This window comes from Psammomys obesus, unplaced genomic scaffold (assembly GCF_907164565.1).
Source record: "Psammomys obesus unplaced genomic scaffold, mPsaObe1.curated_primary_1811, whole genome shotgun sequence".
Lineage (NCBI taxonomy): Eukaryota > Metazoa > Chordata > Mammalia > Rodentia > Muridae > Psammomys > Psammomys obesus.
In genome coordinates this window covers 6759255-6774564 of record NW_026585686.1, presented here as the reverse complement: position 1 = coordinate 6774564, position 15310 = coordinate 6759255, and positions in this window count along the sequence as shown.

Sequence of the window (15310 nt, the reverse complement as noted above, 5' to 3'; positions counted from 1 at the left end):
CAAACAAATGTTTATCATCCTTAGCTTTCAGGGAAAGAAATGAAAACTGCTTTGGGATTCCATATTCCCTGAGTATGAATGGTTATCATCAAGAAAACCAACAATGCTGGTGAATGTGTAAGGAAAGAAAAACCTCTTTGTCACTTGGTGAGGTGCAAACTGGTATAGACACTATGGAATCCAGTATGGACATTTCCCAAAAAACTAACCACAGGCTTACCTACCATACGACCTAGTTTCTAGGCCACTCCAGGGTATGTATACAAATAATTCTAAGTCATACCACAGAGAGACTTGCACATTAAATTTTATTTCTACCCTCTTCATAATATCTAGGATATGGAACCAGCCTCAATATCAAAGTGATGAGTGGACAGTGAAAACATAGTAAATATGCACAATGGAAGTGAATTCACCTTGAAAAGAAAATGCTGTTATATGGCTTGCAGGAAAATGAATGATTGTCACAATCAGTGAAATAAACCAGACTCAAACAAGCTAAATACTACTTGTTTCTTCTCATACACAGAAGCAAGATTTAAACACAAATATGTGCATGTGTGTGTGCATGTATGCGTGTGTGTCTACAGTAGAAAGGAACTAGAAAATGGGAGGAAAAAAACTCTTAAGGGAAGATGGGGATAAGGAAATAATGTAATATGAAAGCAAAAAAGCACGGAGGGTGCTGGGGGTGGATGGAGACCAGTAAGAGGTGGCAAGGGGGCGGGGGAGAAGTCACTGGAGAGTGGGAAAGAAAACAATGTACAATGCATATGCATAAAATCGTTATGCTAATACCCATTACTGTGTATGCCAGCTTAAAAAGAAAAAGAAAATACAATGGAGTATTACTCAGAAATGAAAAATAAGGAAATCATGAAATTTGCAGGTAAATGGTGGGATCTGGAAAGGATCATCCTGAGTGAGTTGTCCCAGAAGCAAAAAGACACACACGGTATATACTCACTCATATAAACATAAAACATAGAATAAACCCACTAAAATCTGTACATCTAAACAAACTAAGCAAAAGAGAGGACCCTAACTAAAATGTTCAATTCCCATCCTGAAAGGCAAAGAGGATGGACATCAAAAGAAAAAGAAAACAGGACACAACCTCAGAACCTGCCACAGAGGGCCTCTGAAAGCCTCTGCTGTGCAGACTGTCAAAGCAGATGCTGAGCCTGATGGCCAACTGATGGGCAGAGTGAATGGAATTTTATGTAAGAAGTGGGAAATAGTAAGAGCTGGAGAGGACAGGAACTCCACAAGGAGAGCAACAGAACAAGAAAATCTGAACACAGGGAACTTCCCAGAGACTCATACTCCAACCAAGGACTATCCATGGAGATAACCTAGAACCCTGACAGTGCAGCCACTTCTGATGAGAACTGATAGACTAAGATCAGAAAGAAGGAGAGGAGGACCTCCCCTATCAGTGGACTTGGGGAGGGACATGCATGCAGAAATGGGGGAGGGTGGGACCGGGAGGGGAGGAAGGAGGAGCTTATGGGGGGATGCAAAATGAATAAAGTGTAATTAATAAAAGTTAAATAAAAAATTTAAAAAAGTTAAATAAAAAATTAAAAAAAAAGAAAAAGAAAAAAAATAAGGCGCTTTGTCAGAAAAGACTATGATCCATGGCAGCGACAGTCCCTACTGTCCTTACTAGTGGACCCACATGACGCCTGAGCTGCCTGTTGGCTAAATATATGTAGAAGACCTAGGTCCAACCCATGCATGGTCCTTGGCTGGTGCTTCAGACTCCACAGGCCCTTTTTAGCCCTGGTTAGTTGGCTCTGTTGGTCTTCTTGTGGAGCTCTTGCCACCCCTTGGTCCTTTCATCTTTCTTCCTGCTTTTCCACTAGTCTCCTTATGTTTTGTACAACGTTTGGTTGTAAGTCTCAGCATCTGCTTCAAGCCACCTGATGGGACTGCCTTGCCAGGCCACAGGGAAAGAGGTTGAACTCAGTCCTCGTGTGACATGATGAGCTGGGGTGGCTGGGTGGGTAGAGGGGCTCCCCTTTTCTGAGGAGGAGGAAAGGGAAAATGGGGGTGTGAGGGTGGGCCTGGGAGCAGAGGAAGGAACTCCTTCTTCTGTGAGGAGGGATGTAAAGTGAATAAATAAATAAATAAATAAATAAATAAATAAATAAATAAATAAATAAATAACCATTATTAATTTAATGCTACAAATAGAAAAGCTGAGTTTCTGAGAGGTGAAAAGTCTTGTCCAAAGCTGCCCATGTAGACTGTGAGGGCTGTCGAATACAGGTCTTAGTTAGGAGTATCAAGCAGCATGCAACTGTTTAAAATGTAGTTTTTATGAAATGCGAGGAAAACTAAAAATTAAATTCTTCCCATTTGTTCACTGCCTGGCACTTGTGCATACTGCAACAGACAGTGCAAGACATTTCCACTGTTATACTGTGATGACTAAAGTTATGTTTCAAGTTTAAATTACCATGATCTATGAAACACAAATGCCTCTGATCTGTAAGTGCCGCCTGCACAAGGGTAGATAAATTCCTTGACTGCTGAGGGCTATTGTTCAGGTAAGATAGCAAGCTGCCTGTTTTCTCCTCTGTAAACAAGCATGGTTGAGGGAACTGCAAAGGATGTGTTTGATCACACATAGGTGTGAGGTACCTAAGCAGTAAGTGCAGCAGGATGCATGCTTGCCTCTCATTGGACAAAGGTGAAAGTACATTGCTTTGTGGGCTTTTACCTTTATAAGCCCCTGACTAATGTAATTCGGCACCATACTCAGGAAATCCTGGTTATGGACCTAGCCAGTATTTGTGGTCTTGACCAGTATTTAATAAAGTTCTAATCAAATTTAGTTTGAAAAAAACAAAGAAAGAAAGAAAAAGAGAGAGAGAAAGAAAGAAGGGTGTGATCCATGTTGATCAGAAAGCAAAAGAAATATCTAAACAAATACACAGCCAACTAACCATAAACCCAAGCCGACCAAACAGAAAGCATTAGATATCCTTATACAGTGAGCATGAGAAATACTGTTGAGAAAAACCATTATTATTTTAGAACATAGGCAACTATATAAATCTATTCTGAACAGCAAGATGTTAATTAATCAGTTGGAACATTTGTAAATAAAGCAGGAGGGTTGTAAGGAGCGCAAGGAATTATGACAGAGAGAATGGTGAGAGAAGTATAAGGATTCCTCCTCTGCCCCTCCCTCTCCCAACCCCAAACTCCACCTTTCTCTGAAAACTCCACCTTTCTCTACTTTCCTGGGCTTCATGAGAATGACAGGAGGAGGTAGAATGAAACCATTCAGAAAGAGACCAAACAACCAAACTGAGAACGGAACTTTGGACCTTGAGCATACCAGGCCCCTACTGCACTGCTATGCCTTGCCCCTACCCGGAAAGGCTATTTGGATGAAAAGTTTCTGATTTTTTTTTTATGATTATATCATCTTTCTCCAGAACTTACCCACTTACCAAATTCATATGTTACCATTTACAAAATTCATATGGGTATTCACTATTGTTATCTGTGAAAACAATAACTGATTTCCTATTTCTTAGTAACTAAAAAACTAACGTAAGCCACAAGTGTTATAGAGGGATAGCAATCCAGACACACCCTAACATGACATACAAACAAAAATTACAGAATACACATTTGGGACCCGATATGTCAGCAACTCTTCCAGGGCCCATGAAAAGGCATCAACTTGAAGAGTTGTGCAATTTGGAATTAGCAGATGTTGAGCATCTGCTTGTGTGACTTCATCTGAGAACTGTCACTCTGTCAGGGCCATTGTAGAGGAAATAGAGTGAACACTCCTGACAGGAGAAACTGATGATCCTTTTGGTATGGTGTAAAAATGGAAACAGAGATTTTATGCTTTCTGTATTTTGTAAGTCCCTCCATGTAAGGCTTTACCCAGCTTTCAGGGATCCTCAGTTCTCTCTTCTCTTTCTCAGCATGGTTTTCTCTGGTCTCTTCCTTGGTCCAGGCTAAGCCAGGTGTTTGGAACTTTAGTGTTAGTGACATGTCACATCAGGCAACTCCTTCTCGGGGGACTGCTCTGTTCATTAGCAGGCATTTATAAACATCACTTTCCTTATCAGCTAGATGCCAATAGATCCAAAGGAATCTACCTGTGGTATGTCTTACTACAAAACTGTAATGCTACATATTTTCTGGAGATGAACTCTTCCATGGTTTTAATACTCAGCTTTGCTAAAATGGTTTTACTACTTGTAACTTTGTCCCAGCTCTTCTTCAACACAATACTTTTATCTGACTCTCTCATGTCTACCTCTTAAACTGAACTTGCATCTTTTTGGGGTTTCCTCATTTTCCCTCCTCCACCTTTTGCTTGTTCTTACCTCCCTGTTCCCTTTCTTCTTCACCCCATTTACAGGGTTACCTTCACTCATCTAAGCTGGAAATCTCAGCAAGCTCTCAAGAGTCAGAAGAGTCTATAGTCTGAGGGAATTTCTTTGTAAAACAGTAACACACTTAAAGGTAAGAATAGAGCTTGGGGATGGATTGAAGCAACTTAAAGAAATTGAGCTTAAATTTTATCATCTTTATTTTTGGTGTTCATTTTCTTTTATAAACAAAGGATTTCATTATGGAAAGCATTTTTATTTGGTGAAAACATCAATAGATTTCTAGAAAAAAAAACAGGAAAATTTTATTTTATAACAAATATGTTTTACTCAGTGTCTAACTCATGCCAAGATATTAAACTATTTTTTTCTCATTTCATTTTTGTGCTACTTATAAGAAAGAGGCTAATATAATAATTGTGATTAAAGCAATGCTTCCAGAGGTCAAATATCTTCAGTCTGATTCATGGTCATAACAGTTACTGTGTGTTTGTAAGATCACTTATCCCACTATAATTAGAGATTCCTCATCTATAAAGTAGGGGTAAATTAAAATATTCACTTCATTAAACTGGTATGTATATTAATTATCACATGTAAGTCAGAGCAGTGCTTGAAACAGGAACAATACGTTGAGCTTGTATAAGTATTATCATTTAGCTGATAAGAAAATGAAGCTTTCAGAACCAAGCATGTTGGCATACTAATATAATCCTAACATCCATTCATTGAAGACAGGAGGCTCAGGAATTCAAGGTCAACCTCTACCACGTAGCGAGTTCAAGACCAACTTGAACCACGTGAAGGTCTGTTTAAAAAAAAAACCATAATCTGATTGGCCTGCTCTTTGATCACCTCCCCCTGAGGGGGGAGCAGTCTTACCAGGCCACAGAAGATGATAATGCAGCCACTTCTGATGAGAACTAATAGTCTAAGATCAGAAAAAAGGAGAGGAGGACATCCCCTCTCAGTGGACTTGGGGAGGCACATGCATGCAGAAAGGGAAGGAAGAGTAGGCTCTGGAGGGGAGGAGGGAGGGGCTTATGGGGGGTACAAAATGAATAAAGTGTAATTAATAATAATAATAAATATTAAAAAAAAAGAAAAAAGAAAAGAAAGAAGTTTCCTGAATTAAATTGTGTATGCAGTTGAGAGATTGGGGGAAGGTAGGAAATCAGGGTTTTTTCCTACAGCAGAAATGCACATTAGCCTACAAGACTTTGAGGGGGGTTTAACATGTCACTGCGGGTTCAGAGGCTTTTAAAAAATCTTATGCCCGTGTATGCAGACTGTGCTGTGAGTGGGGAAATATATAGCAGCCAGAGATTGGTATATTTCTTTTAGTCAAACTCATTAGAAATTAGGAATAGAGAGATCTAAATAAATAGACACCCTACTGTCGATTATGAGATGTTAATTGATAGGATGATAAATAAACAGAAGTATTGCCTAGGACAGGAAAAAAAAAGTACAAAATAGTGGGGGTGGGAGTGAGAGATTAAGCCCAAGTGGCACAAAGAACCATCATTTGCAAAATAGTTCCTGGTTGGTTAGGCAACGAAATACACATATGAGTGCAAAATATCAAAATGTTTAGGGATGGGCAGCATATGTCCAGACTAAATAAACATGAATGGAGGGGAAGCTGGAGGTGGGATTTAGGAGTGGGGTTTATGTATCCTAAGGATGGGGATCAGTTTAGGATAGTGATGATTGGAAATGTTCAGCATCTTGACCATGGATAGCCTAACCACCAGATTTGGAATTTAGAATTAAAGTGGGTGAATTTTAGCTTTTAAATTAGAAGGTGAAAGAAAGCCTGTGTTCTATAAAGACAGCTGTTTTCTATGCAGGAAGAATGAATGAGAAAGAGGTCCCAGGCAGGCACGATGTGGGAGGACTCAGTGGTTCCGGCAGTAAGAGTGGATGTGCAACTTATGAATTTACACAGGCAGAAAATAAGAGGAAAACACTGCTGTTGAGAAGGTAGTATTTTGGTGGCTAAAACATTTCAGCTGAGTAGGTACTGCTCTTAACGCATCTGAGAAAGCTAACATGTATTTGCCTCAAATTTTTATCTAGTGGAAGAGAGATGGCTAAATCAGTAGGGGCCTGAGGCCTTGAGATTTATTGCTGAATCCCACAAGGTGGCAGGAAAGAACTGACTCTCAAGAGTTGTCTTCTGACCTCCACAGGTGTGCATGAGCACACACTTACACACACACACACACACACACACACACTCATTTAAAACACACATATATACACACGCATATACACACAAAATAAAATGACAATCTAATCTGACACTGCAAAGTTAGATAGCCTTACATGTGTCCCTCCATCCAAGAGAGGTCATGATATTAAAATGAGCTCATTCTCTTAAAATCTGCTGTTGAGTTTTATTTTAAAATATTTTGAGCTGTTTTTTTTTTTTTTTCCTTACGACTAATATAGAGATATGTGATTGGAGAGTGAATCCAACACCTCATGCAGACTAGGCAACTTTTCTAAAACTAAGCAAAACATCCAGACCATACATATATGTATAAATATAAGCATATAATGTATGTACATATGTTTGTGGATAAGTATGTGTGTATGTGTAATATATACACGTGTTTTTCCCAGGCCTTTATTTTCATGAATGTTATGATAAACTTTCCTCTGAAGAAACTATATTTGGGGGAGCAGCCTTACCAGGCTGCAGAAGAAGACAATGCAGCCAGTCTTGATGAGACCTGATAGGCTAGGGTCAGATGGAAGAGAGGACCTCCCCTATCAGTGAACTGGGGGAGGGGCATGGGAGGAGAAGAGGGAGGCAGAGAGGGAGTGGGAAGGGCTGAGGGAGGGGGCTACACCTGAGAAACAAAGTGAATAAACTGTAATTAATAAAAATAAAATTAAAATGTTAAAAATAAAATTAAATTGTTAAATGTTAAAATAAAAATAAAATTAAAATTAAGATGTTTTGATATTTATTTCCTGCTACTGAAATTTGAATCTGAATGAAATGCCCCATTCCTGATGATGTCGATATTGTAAAGCGACAGATTCATAAAGTAATGATCAAATTTTCCTTTTTTTCTGTGTGTATTTCTAAGAAATAGAGCCAACTATTTTTATGTAAATACCAAGAGTGACTTACCTGGTACTAAACCCACAGCCCAGCACATCCTCCCCACCCGACTTCTTTCCTCCTGTCCTGGAACTTGTCGCCACTGTGTGATCCAGCCCTGTCTCTGGCTGTGGGTCAACAGATCCCAGTGAAGGGTTTCATGTCTTTAGGCTTCATTTCTTTGTCTTTTTCCTACTCTGTTGCCAGCATTTGCTGATTTCTAGTGTATACTCTGTACTCTCAGTCTGTGTTTGATTCCATTCCATGGAAATAAAAAGTATGTTGTACATACTGCCCAAGAATTGTCTTGCAAGTTAAGGCTTCCCCCTTTACTATAAGAATATAAATAAAAATTTATTTTATCCTTAAAAAAAAAGAAACAACTATATTTTCTGAAGGTAATTTCACAACAGAAATTTCAAAATCTGAAAGAAACATAAACAGTTTTATAATGACTCTTTATGGACCCTTTATTCAACTTTTTTTTCTTTTCTTAATTTAATTTAATTTTATTAATTACACTTTATTCATTTGTATCCCCCCATAAGATCATCCTTCTTTCCCTCCCGGTTCCACTCTACTTCCCCTTTCTTCAGGCATGCCCCTCCCCAAGTCCACTGATAGGGGAGGTCCTCCTCTCCTTCCTTCTGATCTTACTCTATCAGATCACATCAGGAGTGGCTGCATTGTCCTCTTCTGTGGTCTGGTAAGGCTGCTCCCCCTTCAGGGGGAGGTGATCAAAGAGCAGGCCAATCAGATTATGTCAGAGGCAGTCCCTCTTCCCATTACTATGTAACCCACTTGGACACTAAACTGCTATGGGCTACATCTGTGCGGGGGTTCTAGGTTATCTCCATGCCTGATACTTGGTTGGAGTATGAGTCTCTGGGAAGACCCCTGTGTTCAAATTTTCTGGTTCTATTGCTCTCCTTGTGACATTCCTGTCCTCTCCAGCTCTTACTATTTCCCACTTCTTACATAAGATTCCATGCACGCTGCCCAACAGTTGGCCATAAGTCTCAGCGTCTGCTTTGATAGTCTGCAGGACAGAGGCTTTAAGAGGCCCTCTGTGGCAGGTTCCTAGGTTGTTTCCTGTTTTCTTCTTCTTCTGATGTCCATCCTCTTTGCTTTTCGGGATGGGGATTGAGCGTTTTAGTCAGGGTCCTCTCTCTTGATTAGTTTCTTTAGATGTACAGATTTTGGTAGGTTTATTCTATGTTATATATCTATATGAATGAGTATATACTATGTGTGTCTTTCTGCTTCAGGATGATCCTTTCCAGGTCCTACTACTTACCTGCAAATTTCATGATTTCCTTATTTTTCATTGCAGAGTGTAGATGTACCACAATTTCTGCATCCATTCTTCAGCTGAGGGGCATCAGGGCTGTTTCCAGCTTCTGGCTATTACAAATAAAGCTGCTACAAACATAGTTGAGCAAATGTCCTTATTGTGTACTTAAGCCTCTTTTGGATATACGCCTAGGAGTGGTATGCCTATTAAGATCAACCTGTGTCATTTATTTTCTCACTCATTTATCTTTTCCTGTATATTATTTTGAGGCAAATCTAGATGTTGTCTCATTTAGTATGTGTGTGTATGTGTGCTTGCATGTGAGGGTGTGTGTGTGTGTGTGTGTGTGTGTGTGTGTGTTTGTGTGTATAAAGTTAGTGTGTTTTGAACCCAGAAACATGCACTTACTGGGAAAATGCGAACTACTGAGCTATGCCCTAACTCATTAGTGACTATTTCTAGAAGTTAGGCCTTAAAGATCAGAAATCTCTTAAAGTACAAATCCATAATATTATAACACTTAAAATTCATAATAGTTTTTTAAAGTAATCCACTCTTCAGCTGGAGTTATGTGATTACTCTGTAAATGTTGCAATGATTTTCATTTGAGATTTGGATAAGACCTATCATGATGATTGCTGGGTGCATCTAGTCTTTCCTATGTACAGCCTAAGGTCACCTTCTGCTTGGTATTTTAACCTAAAACAGTGGCTACTGATAGTAGGTGATTTCCCCCAAACGTCCTCCTTCGATTAGAAGTTTGTTGTTCCGGGAAGTATGGCTAGTCTTCACAGCATTGAAAATTAACTGACATCTAGTAGGTAGGAGTCAGAGATGCTACTAATGCCAAAGGGCGAAAGAATGTCGTGGAATGAAAACAAAGGATAACCCAGGGTTGAGGTGGAAGGAGTCTGGTTTAGAGGTTTCAGTAGTTTCCAGCTCAGGCATTGGAGCAAATCAGTACAGTAGCGTTATTTCTAGTTGTTAGTGAAATGAAGAGCTGTTGATGATATTCTAAATGCGTCTCTCCTTCCTTATGTATTAGCTGGAAAAACATGCAGAGAATGTCTCTCCACTTATTCTCTAGTTATCCAAAAAGATGATTTAACTTTAAGCATTAAAGTCTATTAAATAGTAAGCACATGATAAGGATTCTGCTAGCATGGCTGCATATGTTAGTGTTTCCTCTGTGAGGCATATAGACAGACTTCCAAAGCAAGTGAAACGATGGCAAGATTAATTGGTTTAGAATACACAAATGTTCCTTTTCTCTCTTACCAAATGATTATTAGGGTATTTCTACTGAGAATTTTTCCCTCAATAACTTTAGCTGTATTTAAAGTTAATGAGCTTTTTCAATTAAAGCCACAGATATTTAGCCTTTGGACAGCACAAGAATGAATCAGGGTACATTTAATTACATTGAGCAAATTCTTCAGAGGCTGAGGAGATTCTTTATAAAAGCCAGAATATTATAAATCCACCAAGAGACAATGTTCAAACCTATGTGCAGGTCAACTTTGTAGAGGGGACTTCCAGATACAGTGGTGAGGTTGAAAATACACACAGGAAGAATATGGTCATAATTTTGCTTCTAATTTTTTATTTTTATATTTTTCTAGTATTTTATTTTTTCTTTTTTAAAATTTAATTTTTTATAAATTATAGTTTATTTATCACTTTGTATCCCAGCTGTAGCCACCTCCTTCATCCACTCCCAAACCCATCCTTTCTCCCTCTTCACCTCCCATATTTCTTCCCAAGCCCACTGATAGGTGAGGTCCTCCTCTCCTTCCATCTGACCTTAGCCTATCAGGTCTCATCAGGAGTGGCTGAACTGTCTTCCTGTGTGGCCTAGCAAGGCTGCTCCCCCATCAGTGGAAGGTGATCAAAGAGCCAGTCACTCAGTTCATGTCAGAGACAGTCCAGGTTTCCATCACTAGGGAAACCACTTGGAGACTGAGCTGCCATGGGTTACATGTATGCAGGGTTTCTAGGTTATCTCTATGCATGGTCCTTGGTTGGAGTATCAGTCTCAGAAAAGACCCCTGGGCCCAGAATTTTTGGATCTGTTGCTCTCCTTGTGGAGCTCCTGTCCCCTCCAGGTCCCTCTGTCTCCCCTTCTTTCATTAGATTCCCTGAACTCTGCCCAAAGTTTGGCTATGAGTCTCAGCATGTCCTTCGATACACTGCTGAGTAGAGTCTTTCAGAAGCCCTCTGTGGTTGGCTCCTGTCCTGTTCACTGTTTTCTCCCTCTTCTGATGTCCATCCCATTTGCCTTTCTGAATGAGGAGTGGTTATCTTACCCAGGGTCCTCCTTCTTGCTTAGCTTCTTAGGTGTACAGATTTTAATATGTTTATCCTATATTATATGTCTAATATCCACCTATAAGTGAGTACATGTTGCGACCGCCTCCACCAGCAGGGAAGACGCAACACTGGACTCTTCTCAATGCAGTTCATTCAGGAACCTTGAACAATCTTCTGACCCCCGGGAAGCCCAGCCCGCCAATTAAATAGCCTATGGCCAGCCAATCCTGACAAGCTACGTGGCGCCTGCAGATTAGTCCACAACTGCGGAAGCGAGCCCGATGCACATACACAACCAAATAAGGAGTTGTTTACCGAGAGCTTTTGCCTACAAGAGGCAGAAGCCAGCACCATCTTTAGGGCGCGGCAGAGCTTGGCTCTCCACAAGTACATACCCTGTGTGTCTTTCTGCTTCTGGGATACCTCACTCAGGATGATCTTTTCTAGTTTCAGATGTCTTAGTGTGTTTCCTTGAACTCCAGGCACTCCTGTGTTCATTTCCTAAGTGCTGGTACTATGGGTGTGCAACAGCATTCCAAGCTATGAGGTTACTGTTTTGACTGAAATCTATCAGCTGAACAAACAGAAAGTAAAATACATCTTTTATGACACCAATATCCACAGAGCAGTTGTCTGTGGGATTCTTATTCTCCCACTCATCCTGGGAGGTATTTTAGACATGACCAGAATTAGTGTCCAGTTAAGGTTGGAATTTGTTCTAGAATGAGCTTTCCAGTTGCTGTTTTTGGTCACATTCCCATTCTGGTGTATGTCACTATGCTTGGGGTGAAAGAATGATATAGTTGACCTAGGCATGGACTTGTGAACACCAAAGCTTCCCCAGGGACCCTGCAACTCCTTTAGAACCAGAATCGCTACATCCTGAAGATGTAGCTTGTCTCTGTGATCACACTCAGATAGTCTTAGGTGTGCTTAGGTTTTGTGTTTTTTCAACTCCTACTGCTCCTTTTGTAACAAATATACACTAATTTGTCTTTAGCTTTTGCTAGAAAACAGGTACAAAGTTAGGTTATTTGCTGCAGAATTAGTGTTTTATTTTTAAACTTGAACAATTATTTCCTATTCTTAACTTTACCACAGTACCCTCCAGGAAGTGACAGTTGTTGAATTACAATTGCTACAATTGCATGGTTTCTTTCTGTAATTTGAAATTCATGACTGGATCTCTTTCAAAAAGGCTGATTTATTTCAATAATTACAACATATCAGTCAGGACACTGGGGGGTGGGAATCGTTGTGTGGCTGTGTAAGGGACACATGTATTTCATTAAATACTGGAAGGGAAATTTAAACGTCCTCTCAACCTAAAAAGAACCAAAGGAAATCCTTGAATTTTGTATTTTATTAATGGTAATATTTTAATTCTTTTCATTAGTGAAGATATTAGAGAAGATATTTCAAGTTGCAAAAAGGAAATAGAAAACAATGTTTGAAGCATTTGCTAGAGGAAAAAAAAAAGACAATTTAAGATATTTTCAGAACCGGAACAAGGCTTTTGTTTGAATCTTGGCCCAACACAGAAATTAAGTGGCACAGAATAAGAAAATTTTACAAAACTTGTACATACCTGTAATCTTAGCAGTAAGGAAATTGAGGCAGGAGAATTGCAAGTTCAGGCACATGCTGGGCTACACAGAAAGTTCCAGGTCAGCCTAGGATAACATCAGAAGACTATGCTTCAAAACACATAACGAAAAAAGACAGATCAACATCAAATAAACAAATTCATGTGAAAATGGCTTATTGAATACCAGTGAGGTGACTTATTAGGTCAGAAAAGGAGCTAGTTATGAAGTTGAACAACTTGTATTTGATTCCACAGAACTCAAATTATGGAAGGATAGAGAAAAGACAGGAAGCTGTCCTCTGGCTTTCACGTGGGTACCTTGTATACATGCACTCTCCTCAAATAAAATTCAATTGAAACATTGGGAAATCATAGGTCGGGTGATAAATGGTCATAAACCACCATCATGTGGACATTAACTGGCCCTTACTTCTCAAGGGCTTTCATATCCCTTCGTTATATTTTCTTGGATGTGCACATACATGTTAAAGTTTTCAAATGTTGAAGAACATAACCTGACAAAGACACAATTACCTTATAGGAAGCATTAACAATTTGTTTTGTATTTAAAACAGTTTATTTGAAATTAACTTTAATATGCTCCTATATCTAAGAGAGGACTTTTATAATATATACCCCAGGGTATATGAGAATTAAACTGATTACATTTGTCAACTGTAGAAGAATATATGAAGGAAAATAGTATATTTAAACAGCCAAGAGAATATTTTACTGAATTTATTTAGTAGGTACTCAATAGATATAGCTATTATTATTACATAATAAAACAGATAAAAAGAGGAGTGTACAGATTTATACAGTTTTTGAGTGTTTCTGAATTGTGATATATCATCACAACTTGCTTAATGATAAGCCATAAAGCTGTTAAACCTGTTCTTCTAGTAACTTTTTTCACTGAAATTCTTTCTTTTTTAGTTTCTTTTGTTTTGTTTCTTATAAGACAACGCACAACTAGTTATAAATTTTAATGGCTGGACCTTTTGTACCCATGCTGTTCATAAATAAACTTTCTAATTTAAGTGCTCTAAAACAAGCTTTTTCATAAATATTATTTGTAAAATATTAATTACTGTTTAAATTGAATAGACAAGCAGATGGGTTTTATTATGTCCACACTTTATGTTTCACACTTATGTGTCAGTATACTTTGTTCTACATCAAATAACTCTCATATTTTCAATTTTCTCTTCTGAAAATTTTCTCTTAATACTTTTCTGAAACATCATAGAAAATCTGGTAATTTTACTTACTGTTTGGTGTACTGCTTTGTGTTCATTACCGTACAGGCATTTCTCTCTTTTAATAGGAAACCAGAAACTTAGGTCCCCCCGATACCTGCTCTGCTTTGGGTTTTTCTACTTGAAACAAACCTACCCATATTTGAGAAGAAGGAATCATAATTGAGAAAATGTCTCCATAAGATTAGCTTGTTGGAAAGTCTGTGGGGTATTATCTTGATTAATGATTGCTATGGGAGGACTCAACTCACTATGGATGGTGCCACCTCTGGGACAGTGGTTCTGGGTCCTCTAAGAGAGAAGGCTGAAGAGCAAGCCAGTAAGCAGAATTCCCCATGGCCCCTGCTTCAGTTCCTGCCTCTAGCTTCCTGCCCTGAGCAACTGCCTTGCCTTCCTTCAGTAATAGATTGTGGTATGAGAGTTATAAGCTGAAATAACCTTGCTTCTCCAGCCTTCTTTTGGTCATGATGTTTTATCACAGTGATAGGAATCCTAACTAAGGCATTATTTTTGTAGAAAATACACCATGAGATTATTGTTGTTGTATAACTTGTTATAACCTGGATACCCAGAAAGTGCAGGTAGAGCCATTTATTTTCTCACAGCTGAGTAACTTTCTGAACCAGAAAGGGGGTAGTTCAAAGTTCTGCTCTCTCCCATGGCTCAGCACACTTTGGAACATGTCTTCAGGACTGTGTACACTTTAGCTTTCCTGTAATAGTAGTCTGAGTTTCTATTAAATCTCATTGTTCAATTGTGCCTGTGTCTGGTCCTGCTTCCCTTCTTGCCTTTCACGTGTTACCAGAAACATCCCTCAACAAGTACTTTACAACTCTGCTGTCCAAACAAGTGTTTGGAGGCTTAGTCCTCAATTGGTGACACTGTTTGGGAAAGTTGTGGAACCTTTAGGAGATGGATCTTACTGAAAGTAGTATATCACTGGGGGCTAGCTTTGAGATTCTATAGTCTGGTTCTATCTTCCTGCTTCCTAGCTGTGGAAGAAATGTGATCTCTCTGCTTCCTGACTCCGAAGGCTGGCCTCATGGTCCTGCTGCAATGCCTTTCCCTCGGTGAAGGACAGTAGCTCAGCAGGAGCACTAAGCCAAAATAAGTCCCTCTCTCTTCTAAGTTGCCTTTTCTCCACTATATTCTATCTCAACAATAGAAAACTAACATACACACTTACACGCGCACACACACACCTTCATTTTAAAGTCTGTTTCTAGGGCCTTCCCTTATCCAAGATGGTGTTATGGGTGGTCCTTAGAAGCAGAAGCAAAAGAGATTTTGGAGTTGTACTTGTTTGTGTGGCTAAGCAAAAAGCACCACTGCAGACAGATGCAATGACAGTAGCTCCTGGGATATGGGAGC